We start from the raw sequence: 11141 nt of genomic DNA, 5'->3' as shown, positions 1-11141 counted from the left end.
TTACTATATGGGTTATTCTGAGATCTAGAATTATTATTACCCATATATTGAACTTGTTCCTCCTCGGTGCTAAAGTTGAAGGGTTGACATTCTGTGTATGCTCCTCCTCCATTTGAATCGCACCTCATCACTAGATGTACCTGAGTAGAACCATACAAACCGTCAATCTTTTTATTTAAGAGTTCTACCTGATTAGATAGCATAGTAACCACATCAAGGTTGAAAACACCGGCTGCTTTCGTCGGCTTTGTTCTCATGACTTGCCATTGATAGTTATTCAGTGACATCTCTTCAATAACTTCGTAAGCCACTTCAGGTGTTTTGTTATTGATAGTCCTACCAACAGCTGCGTCAATCATTTGTCTAGTTGAAAGATTCAAGCCATTGTGAAATGTTTGAACCTGCAACCATAAGGGCAGCCCATGGTGAGGGCATCTTCTCAAGAGTTCCTTGTATCTCTCTCATGCATCATAGAGTGTCTCTAGATCCATCTGCACAAAAGAAGAGATATCATTCCTCAATTTAGTCATTTTAGTCGGCGGAAAAAATTTAAGTAAAAATTTTTTGGTCATTTGTTCCCAAGTAGTGATTGACCCTCGTGGTAAAAAGTTCAACCACTGTTTTGCTTTGTTCCTCAATGAAAATGGAAACAACCGAAGGCAAATGGCATCATCAAAAACGCCATTGATTTTAAAAGTGTCGCAAAACTCTAGGAAATTCACCAAATGAGCGTTTGGGTCCTTGTCTTGCAAACCATCAAACTGAACAAACTGTTGGATATTTGAATTGTGTTAGGTTTCAGTTCAACATTATTTGCAGCAACAGCAGGCCTAACTATACTTGACTCAGTTCCTGTTAAAGTAGGTTTAGCATAATCATACATAGTGCGTGGAGCAGGATTCTGATTTACTGGGTCAGCAGCAATCGCAGGAGGTAGCGGATGTTCCTGATTTTCAGCCATCTCCTCGGTTGTGGTGTGAATGTCGTCCTCTTGCTCTTCCTTTGTGTATCTTAGGCTTCGCCTTATTTCTCTTCGGTTTCTGCGAGCTGTGCGATCGATCTCATATCAAAAAAGTAATGGTCCCGATGGGTTTCTTCTAGTTATGCACTATAAAAAACTGCCAGAAGAGAATAAACGAAAAATTAGAAAAGAAAATAAAAATTTAAATTTCAATAAAAATAAAATGGCTAAAGTAATAAAAATCGAGTGTTCCTAATATCTTAGTTCCCCGGCAACAGCGCCAAAAACTTGATCGTGTATGTGATACGTGCAATAAGTTTTATAATTTATGAATGTCCGTTCTTGAATACTAACTATTATCATGACAAAGGCAAGCGCACCTTATCGAATAGTAGTATAGCATATGGCAAGACCGGGATGTCGAACCCAAAGGAACTAAAAGTACTAGTATTAACTTTCTTTTTATTATCTAGCCTAAAAATTTAGGGGTTTGTTGTATCTAAATTAATTACTAAACTAAGAATGCACAGGAAGTAAATTGGAGAAATAACTTTTTGGAAAACTGAATGATTTGGACAATACCTAAGGAAAAAATCTGTAACACCACCTTACCCGAGACCGTCGCCAGAGTCGAGCACGAGGCGTTAACCAACTTAAATTATCACTTAAACAATTTCAAACAATTTATTTCACCTTTCGTAATAAACTGCCCATCTGCGTCACAGTCGCTAAAAAAAATCATATCTCGAGTTACAAAACTTGAAATTAAAATCCGTAAATTTTCCCTAAAACTAGACTCATATATCTATTTACTAATTTTTTTTCCAGAATTTTTGGTCAGACCAATTACTACAGTTTATTAGTTAAAGTTTCCCCTATTTCAATGTTCGACTGCTCTGACCTCTATTCACTACGAATCACTTTTCACTCTGTACAGAATTCATATAACTATGTTCTTTATTTCTATCAAAATTATACTCAATAAGAAATCTATAAATATAAAGTATGACTCCTATATATTTTTGTACAATTTTTAGTGAATTTCTAAAGTTAGAACAGGGGATTCAGAAATTACTCTAACCCTATTCCACCAAAACTCAAATTTCTCATAAAATACAACCCATTTGTCTATTTTGTTTCTTTCATATGAAAATAGACTCAATAAGATTCAATTTCATATTTTATTCATCATCTAATTCTATCTTTACTATTTTTAGTGATTTTTCAAACTCACGTCATTGTTGTTGTATGATACTATTTTATAGTAAATTTCACCTTTTTATGAATTTCCATGGATTGGATAGCACATTAAGTATACATAACACCAAATATGATCTTGATTAGCCATTCCAATGGCTAATCATTACCAAACATTTCCTTACCACCCAATAACCATATCATAAGATCATATACACAAAATGATTATAATGCTATACATGCCATACTCAAAATATACAAGCCACTATATCAAAATGGTCCACGGATAGTGTGAGTGAGCCTCCGACCGTTTTCAATTTTCGAGCTACCTTGTCAAAACTACAAAGAATGGAAAGGAGGGAGTAAGCATAAATGTTTAGTAAGTTCACATGTAAATAGCAAGTAACATATTCATGCAATCCAACATAAAACATCATTTGTATAAATATCACCAAGACATTCATGTTACATTTTCATTTACTATCTTACCATGATTTCATCATACCAAGTTCTCAACCAGAGGGTTTAAGCGCATACCTGTCCAAATTTTCTCATTCACCACACTTACCAACATGTCACCTTCGTCTTAAGTATTCTCCTTATTCACTTAAGATTCACCCGTTGAACACATCTGAATATAATTTGGATACACGGATTGCATGCACATAAGTGCCATACCCGCAGCTAGACAAACTCAATAGCCTATGGAAATTATGTAGCTAAGCTACCATGTAACCCACCCATAAGCGAACTTAGACTCAACTCAACGAGCTCGAGCGTTCATATCCATAAGTGAACTCGGACTCAACTCAATGAGTTCGGATGCCTAGTTACATCTCACGAACTCGGACTCAACTCAACAAGCTCGAAACTCAAATATCCTAGTGACATGTCACTTGTATCCTAATTTATTCCCAAGGTTCAAACCGGATTTTCCTCAATCATACATCTTTTTCGTCTTCCACGGAATGTCGGAACCGATACTTGGTAACATTTCATATTTATCAAGTAGCTTACATAATTTGCATATTACTAAATAATAATCCACAAAGCATAATATTTCATGATAATAATCATCATATCAAATAAACAACACTAAATTACTTAAAATGACAATTATGTTACTACATTTACACATGAACATACCTTGGTACAAAATATTAGAAATCGAGCCTATTCCTCGTAAACTTTATTTTTCCCTCAATCATGACTCAAATCTTTTTTCTCTTGATGTAAAATAACAAATTTAGCTTATTTAATACTCACATTTATTAAAACAGTCCTTGACTCAAACTTTGGAAAAATTATATTTTTGTCACTAAACTTTTACATATTTACACTTTTTCCCAAGGCTCAGAAATTAAAAAAATTCATCCTATTTTCTTATGTTTTATGACATGATGATCATTTTTCCCTCCTATGGCAACATCAAATTATCACTCTAACATGTACTTATGAACATTAGGTATTTTTACCGATTATGTCGTTTTACTCGTTTTCACATAAAATCACTTAGCAAAAGTTGTTTAACACAATTTCAAGCTTCATATTCTACCATAAAACATCAAAGTAAACATATTTCACCTATGGGTATTTTTCCAAATATAAACCCTAGGTTAAATTATTGCTAGAATAAGCTTAATCAAGTTACCGGGACTCCAAAAACGTAAAGAACATTAAAAACGAGGCTAAAATGGACTTACAATCGAGCTTGAAAGCTTGAAAAACCCTAGCTATGTCTTCCTCATGTGAAATTCGGCCAAGGGGTTGAATATGGACAAAAATTGGCTTTTAATTTTGTTTTTAATTCATTTTAATAACTAAATGACCAAAATGCCCTTAATTAAAAACTATGGTGTTTTATCTTCCTTTAGGTATTTTTGTCCAAACTAGTATAATGGTCTAATTACCATCCAAGGACCTCCACTTTAAAAACCCATTACTCACAAGTACTTAGTACATTTTGTGAACTAGAACACACATTTTACAACTTTTGCAATTTAGTCCTAAATATCAAATTGGACCCTCTATCGATAAAATTTCTAAACGAAATTTTCACACAATCATGAAATCATGCCATAGACCTTAAAATTATAATAAAATAATTATTTCTATCATATATTTGTGGTCTTAAAACCATTATTTCAATTAGACCCTAATTCGGGATATTACAACTCTCCCCCCTTTAGGGATTTTGAGATGGATCAATCGGCTTTCTTTGAGTAATTCCTTGCCTCCTTCTCCATATGTCCTTTTTAGGTACCTTCTGGGGTGTTTATATAGGCTTTAGAATGCTTCAAAACCCTCAAAAGTGGCCTTTTCCGAATAGGACTAGACTTGGGCTCGACAGGGACATGCCCATGTGACACACCTGTGTGCAAGTGCTTCAACTCGGGTTCGAGTCTGATGAATAGACACTGGGGTGTGGTGTACCTGTGTAAGGAAGTCCAGGCCGTGTTGATTTCCCACTTTGGTCAATTTTCTCCGTTTTCAGCCTATTTCTCGCTCTTTTTACTCTCCTATGCTCACCTAAGTATAAAACATGAAATTAAAAGATTAGGAGCATCGAATTCACCAAATTTAAGGAGAAATAATCCATAAAATGTGCTTAGCATGGGATAAAAATATGTATAAATTACGGTTTATCAGACATAGTTGTTGAAAATAGGGAAGAAAATTTAAAAGGAGAAGGTGTGCTTGTAGAACACCAATTGGGTCGAGTACATAGGATTAAATAGTTATCCACTAGTCTAAAAAATTATGTGACAAATAATGTGAGATTTATCTCCTTGTAAAGTTCATCTCTCCAATCCCTTCCTCAGGTATGTCTTACCCCATAGCCAATTTTGTCAATTATCATAAGTTTTCTTCACAGTATCGGTCCTTCTTGGCAAGCATCACTACAGGTTCAGAACCAACTTATAATAAAGCAGTGAGAGATGAATGATGGCGAAAAGCTATGAGAAAAGAGATTCAAACTTTGGAAGATAATGAGATTTGGACAATGGAAGACTTGCCTCTTAGAAAAAAGGCTATTCACAATAAGTAAGTGTACAAAATAAAATATAATTCATATGGAAGAATTGAACAATGCAAGGCTCGACTGGTAGTTCTTGGCAATAATAATAAAAAAAAGGGGTATCAACTACCATGAAACTTTTGCTCCCACTGCAAAGATGGCCACTATACGTACTTTTCTCACAGTGGCTATTGCGAAAAACTGAGAACTGCATCAAATGGATGTGCAGAATGCTTTCTTGCACATAGATTTGAATGAGGAAGGTTACATGAAAATGCCACCAGGTTTTGCCTCTGGAAGTCCTAGAAAAATGTGTAGACTTTGCAAGTCTTTATATGGCTTGTGCCACCACGCTATTGGTTTGCTAAGCTATTAGATTATTTGAAGGAGTATGGTTTTCATCAATCTTGCTCAAACTATTCATTGTTTACTTTCCGCAAACTGCATGTGCAAATACATGTTATTGTCTATGTGGATGATCTCATTATTTCAGGTAATGATGTTAAGGTTATGCAATAATTCAAGTAGTATTTGAGCAGATGTTTTCATATGAAGGATTTGGGACTGTTGAAATATTTTTTGGGCATAGAGGTGGCGAGAAATGCTAAAGGGATTTTCCTCTATCAACAAAAGTATGCCTTGGATATCATCTCTAAGTTCGGTTTGCTGGGAGCTAAGCCAACGAAAACTCCACTTGAGTAGAATCATAAACTTGCTCTTGTAGAAGGGGAGGATGCTCATGACCCTGCTCAATATCGTCAGCTGGTAGGAAGACTAATCTATTTAACTATTACATGACCTGAATTGAGTTACTGTGTCCATATTATTGCTCAATTTATGCAGCAACCAAAGAAGGCTCATTGGGAAGAAGCATTACTATTAGTACGATATTTGAAGGGTAATCCTGGACAAAGAATTCTTTTGCGAGCAAATTCAAATCTAAATATTTATTTCTTTGACATTGATGTTTTTAAGCTCACTAAAACTAATCTCATTGTGCATTCAAATAGACTTTCCAAGCATTACAAATTCACCATACCTATCTTTATTGATTTTCAAACTGTTAGAATTAAGTGACCCAAATTCTTATTTAAATAAAATACAATGGAAAATAAAATAAAAGTAAAATCCATATAGAACTAGACTTCTTTTATTTTATTTTAGAATAAGGTTTTTAAACCTTATTAAACTCCATCTATTTTATATTGATTAGGATAAGGTGTTTCAATCCTACTAGAATATGGCTTTGCAAGCCTATAAATAGACATAGTCTATTCCTCTTGTATTTGAGTAAAAAAAATTTCGACATAGTGAATTTTCTTCTCCTCTGCCGTGGTTTTTTTTCCGAAAGGGTTTCCACGTAAAATTTATGTGTTCTTTATTTTTATTTATTTTATTCTATTTTATTTTTCACAAATTGGTATCGAGCTTAGGGTTATTCATCTCGATCACGGTAATGGCGTCTTTGAAGTATGAAATTCATTTGTTGGATCGCAACACCGATTTGCGTTGTGGCAAATTAAGATGCAAGCGGTTCTTGCAGATGGATCTAGAGGATGCCCGCTAGGATAGATAAGATGCCTTCGACATTAACAGATGAAGAGAAGAAGCGTAAGGATCGAAAGGCATTAACACAATTACATCGCATTTGTCCAACGAAATTTTGCGAGGATGTGATGAAAGAGAAAACCGCATTGCATTATGGAAGAGGCTAGAACAAATATGTATGTCGAAAACTCTAACAAGCAAGTTGCATATGAAGCGGCGTCTTTATGCTCATCGTTTGGAGGAAGGTGCGTCGTACACGAACACTTAACAGTGTTTAAAGAAATTCTCTCAAACTTGGAGGCCATGGAGGTTCGATATGATAAGGAAGATCTAGGGTTGATTCTACTTTGTTCGTTGCCCGTCTTATTCAACCTTTAGAGACACGATTTTATATAGCCGCGAGTCTCTCACAGTTGATGAGGTTTATGATTCTTTAACCTCGTATGATAAGATGAAGCATCTTGTGGTTAAACCCAACTCTCGGGAGAGGGTCTCATTGTTCGTGGGAGACAAGACCGGAATGTTGATGATGATCGTGGTAGAACACAGAACGGAATCCTCGTGGTAAATCTAAGGGTAGATCGAAATCTTCAAACAGAGGTAAAACTTGCAACTTCGCAAGAAGAAAGGGCACATTAAATCTGAGTGCTATAAGCTACAAAATAAGATTAAAAGGGAGGCTGCGAATCAAAAGGAAAACAAACGGAAAATTCGGTGAAGTGATGTTGTAGAAGACTACAATGATAGTGAACTTCTAGTTGCTTCATCAATGATTCTAAAGTAAGCGAGGTGGATACTTGATTCAGTTGCACCTTCCACATGAGTCCCAATCGGGATTGGTTTACAACTTATGAAACGATGATCTGAAGGTGTTGTTTTGATAGGAAATAATGCTTCATGTAAAATCGCGGTGTTGGAACAATTAAAGTTAAGATGTTTGATGGAGTTGTCGAACACTTAGTGACGCACGGCATGTTCGAATTGAAAAGAAATTTAATTTCGTTGAGTACTCTTGATTCAAAAATGCAGATACACGGTGAAAGTGGGGTTTTAAAGATTTCAAAGGGTCCCTTATTGTGATGAAAGGGCAAAGAAAGATTGCCAAGTTATATGTTTCTGAGGTTCTCATTATTATTGGTGATGCAATTGTCGCTTCCTCTTCCTTGTCGATGATGATATTACTAAACTTTGGCATATCGCCTAGGGCATATGAGTGAGAATGGCATGGCGAATTAAGCAAAGAGGACTTCTTAATGGGCAAGGAATTTGCAAACTGAATTTCGTGAGCACTGTGTTTTGGGAAGCAAAGAGAGTTCGATTCACTAGAGGAATCCATAACACGAAGGAAACGTTGGAGTATATCCATTCGATCGTGGGGCCGTCGAGTGCCTTCGAGAGGTGGAGCTAATTATATGCTAACCTTTATTGATGATTTTTCCGAAAAGTTTGGGCGTTCTTCCGAAGCGAAAAGCGATGTGTTTTCCACATTTAAGTCTTGGAAAATTATGATTGAAAAGCAGACGGAAAAGCAGATAAAATACCTCCGTGCAGACAATGGCTTAGAGTTACATTACGATGAGTTTAATAGATTGTGCAAGTCGGAAGGATCATGAGACACTTGACGATTCGTCATACTCCACAAAAAAGCGGCGTTGCGTAAGCGAATGAACGAAGCGATCATGGAGAAGGTTCGATGTATGTTGTCAAATGCCAACTTACCGAAGTCATTTTGGCGAAGCGACCTCTCTTGCATGTTTTTGATCAACCGATCTCCATCCGTTGCCATTGAGAAAAGACTCCACAAGAGGTATGGTCCGTAATCCCGCTAATTATTCGATTTAAAGATTTTTGGGTGTCTGCGTATGCTCATGTTGATAATGGAAAATTGGAACCGAGATCCATTAAATGCGTTTTCTTGGTTATAAAGTGGTGTAAAAGGCTATAAGTTATGGTGTCTGAAAATAGAAAAGTTGTGATTAGCAGAGATGTTGTTTTTGATGAAACGCTATGCTACCTAACTTATCTCTTAAAGACTCTTCCAATAAAGAAAACCAAAAGCGGTGGAGCATCGATTAATACGAATCAACTCCTCAAGCCGGTACAAAAATTGAGAATAGAGTTGCTTCTTCACCGCAATTCTCTATCGCCAAAAACAGGACAAGAAGAGAAATTAAACCTCCAAAGAAGTATGCCGAGGTTGATCTAGTTGCTTATGCTTTAAATGTGGTGAAGATATAGATGCGAATCAAGAGCCATTTAATTATTTCGAGGCGATTAGTGTGAAGACTCGTAAAAGTGGATGTTTGCTATGCAAGAGGAGATGGAATCACTCCACAAAAATGAACATGGGATCTTGTAAAACTTCCTAAAGGTAAAAAGGCATTCGTTGTAAATGGGTGTTTAAAAAGAAAGAAGGGACTCAGGAGTTGAAGAACCCGGATATAAAGCAAGGCTTGTTGCAAAGGGTCTGATCAAATTCGAGTGGACTTCACAGATGTGTTCTCTCCGGTTGCTAAGCATAGTTCGATTCGAGCTTTGCTTGGTATTGTTGCCATGCATGATTTGGAGCTTGAGCAGTTAGATGTAAAAGCGCATTTTTGCATGGAGAACTTGAGGAAGATATTTACATGCAACAACCGGAGGGTTTTATAGTCTCGAAAAAGAGGACTATGTTTGCTTGCTGAAAAAGTCCCTTTACGGTTTGAAACAGTCACCAAGACAGTGGTACAAGAGGTTTGATTCCTTTATGACTTCTCATGATTTCAAAAGAAGTAGTTTTGACAGTTGTGTCTACTTTAAGAAAAACAATGATGGTTCTTTTGTGTATCTACTTCTTTATGTTGATGACATGTTGATAGCGACAAAAGATAAAGAGAGATAAGAAAGGTTAAAGCCCAACTAAGTGAAGAATTTGAGATGAAAGATTTAGGACCAGCAAAGAAGATACTTGGTATGGAGATTCTCGAGATAGAAAAGCAAGTAAATTGTACCTAAGTCGGAAGGGTACATTGAGAAAGTTCTTTGCGGAGTTCAATATGCAGAGTGCTAAGCTCGTTAGTACTCCTTTAGCAAAACCCATTTCAGACTTTCATCGGCCTTATCTCCTCAATCGATAATGAGATTGAGTACATGTCACATGTTCCATACTCTAGTGCGAGAGGATCTCTCATGTATGCTATGGTTTGTTCACGTCCGATTTATCATATGCAATCGGTGCAGTTAGCGATACATGGCGAATCTCGTAAAGAACACGGAAAGCGATTCGGTGGATTTTAAGATACTTACGAGGCACTACTAATGTTTGCTTACAGTTTGGAAGAACTAAAGATGGAGTTATAGGGTATGTTGATGCTGATTTTCTGGAGACCTTGATAGAAGAAGATCTCTCACGAGTTACGTCTTTACAATCGGAGGTTGTGCAATTAGTTGAAAGCCACTTTGCAAACTACGATCGCTTTGTCTACCATGAAGTGAGTACATGGCGATTCATGAGGCTTGTAAAGAAGCTATTTGGTTGAAGGGACTATTTAGTGAACTCAATGAAGACCTTCAAATCAGCACGAGATTTTGTGACGATCAGAGTGCCATCTTTCTTACAAAAGATCAAATGTTTCATGAGAGAACAAAACACATTGATATTCGGTATCATTTTGTTCGTGATATTATTGCTCGTGGTGATATTGTTGTGAGCAAAATTAGCACTCATGAAAATCCTGCAGATATGATGACTAAGTCACTTCCTATAACCAAGTTTGAGCATTGCTTAGACTTGGTTGGTGTTCATTGTTGAAGTTAAACCCTTAAGGGTTTTTGGAAGAGGTGAAGAACTTGTTTATTGAAAGTTCGCGATGAAGAACTTGTTCATTGAGAATTTGTGTCAAGGTGGAGATTGTTAGAATTAAGTGACCCAAATTCTTATTTAAATAAAATACGATGGAAAATAAAATAAAAGTAAAATCCATATAGAACTAGACTTCTTTTATTTTATTTTAGAATAAGGTTTTAAACCTTATTAAACTCCATCTATTTTATATTGATTAGGATAAGGTGTTTCAATCCTACTAGAATATGGCTTTGCAAGCCTATAAATAGACATAGTCTATTCCTCTTGTATTTGAGTAAAAATTTTTCGACATAGTGAATTTTCTTCTCCTCCGCTCGTGATTTTTTTCCGAAAGGGTTTCCACGTAAAATTTATGTGTTCTTTATTTTTATTTATTTTATTCTATTTTATTTTTCACACAAACTCGTAACGTTGTCGAAACTATGTAAAGACTATGCTCTAGTATTACGTTTTCACCATTTGTTTTTCTTTTATACAGTCTGTGGTTTTTCAATGTAATCCAAGTCATAGGAAGAATTATCATAATCGAAGCTTTACATTTAATGCAAGCATAAGAACCCATTGCAGCTCTA

At 35.9% G+C, this 11141-nt stretch overlaps 1 non-coding gene across 1 annotated transcript; it reads left to right on the top strand.

The window, feature by feature from the left end:
- The first annotated feature begins 417 nt into the window (after positions 1-417).
- On the top strand, positions 418-524 carry LOC128290986 (small nucleolar RNA R71). Its single transcript, XR_008280764.1, has one exon. It is a non-coding gene; the product is annotated as a small nucleolar RNA R71 (small nucleolar RNA).
- Positions 525-11141: the final 10617 nt, after the last annotated feature.

This window comes from Gossypium arboreum, chromosome 3, assembly GCF_025698485.1.
Source record: "Gossypium arboreum isolate Shixiya-1 chromosome 3, ASM2569848v2, whole genome shotgun sequence".
In the NCBI taxonomy this organism is placed as follows: domain Eukaryota; kingdom Viridiplantae; phylum Streptophyta; class Magnoliopsida; order Malvales; family Malvaceae; genus Gossypium; species Gossypium arboreum.
The sequence above is the reverse complement of the archived record's forward strand: the minus strand, read 5'-3'. Positions and strand labels throughout refer to the sequence as shown.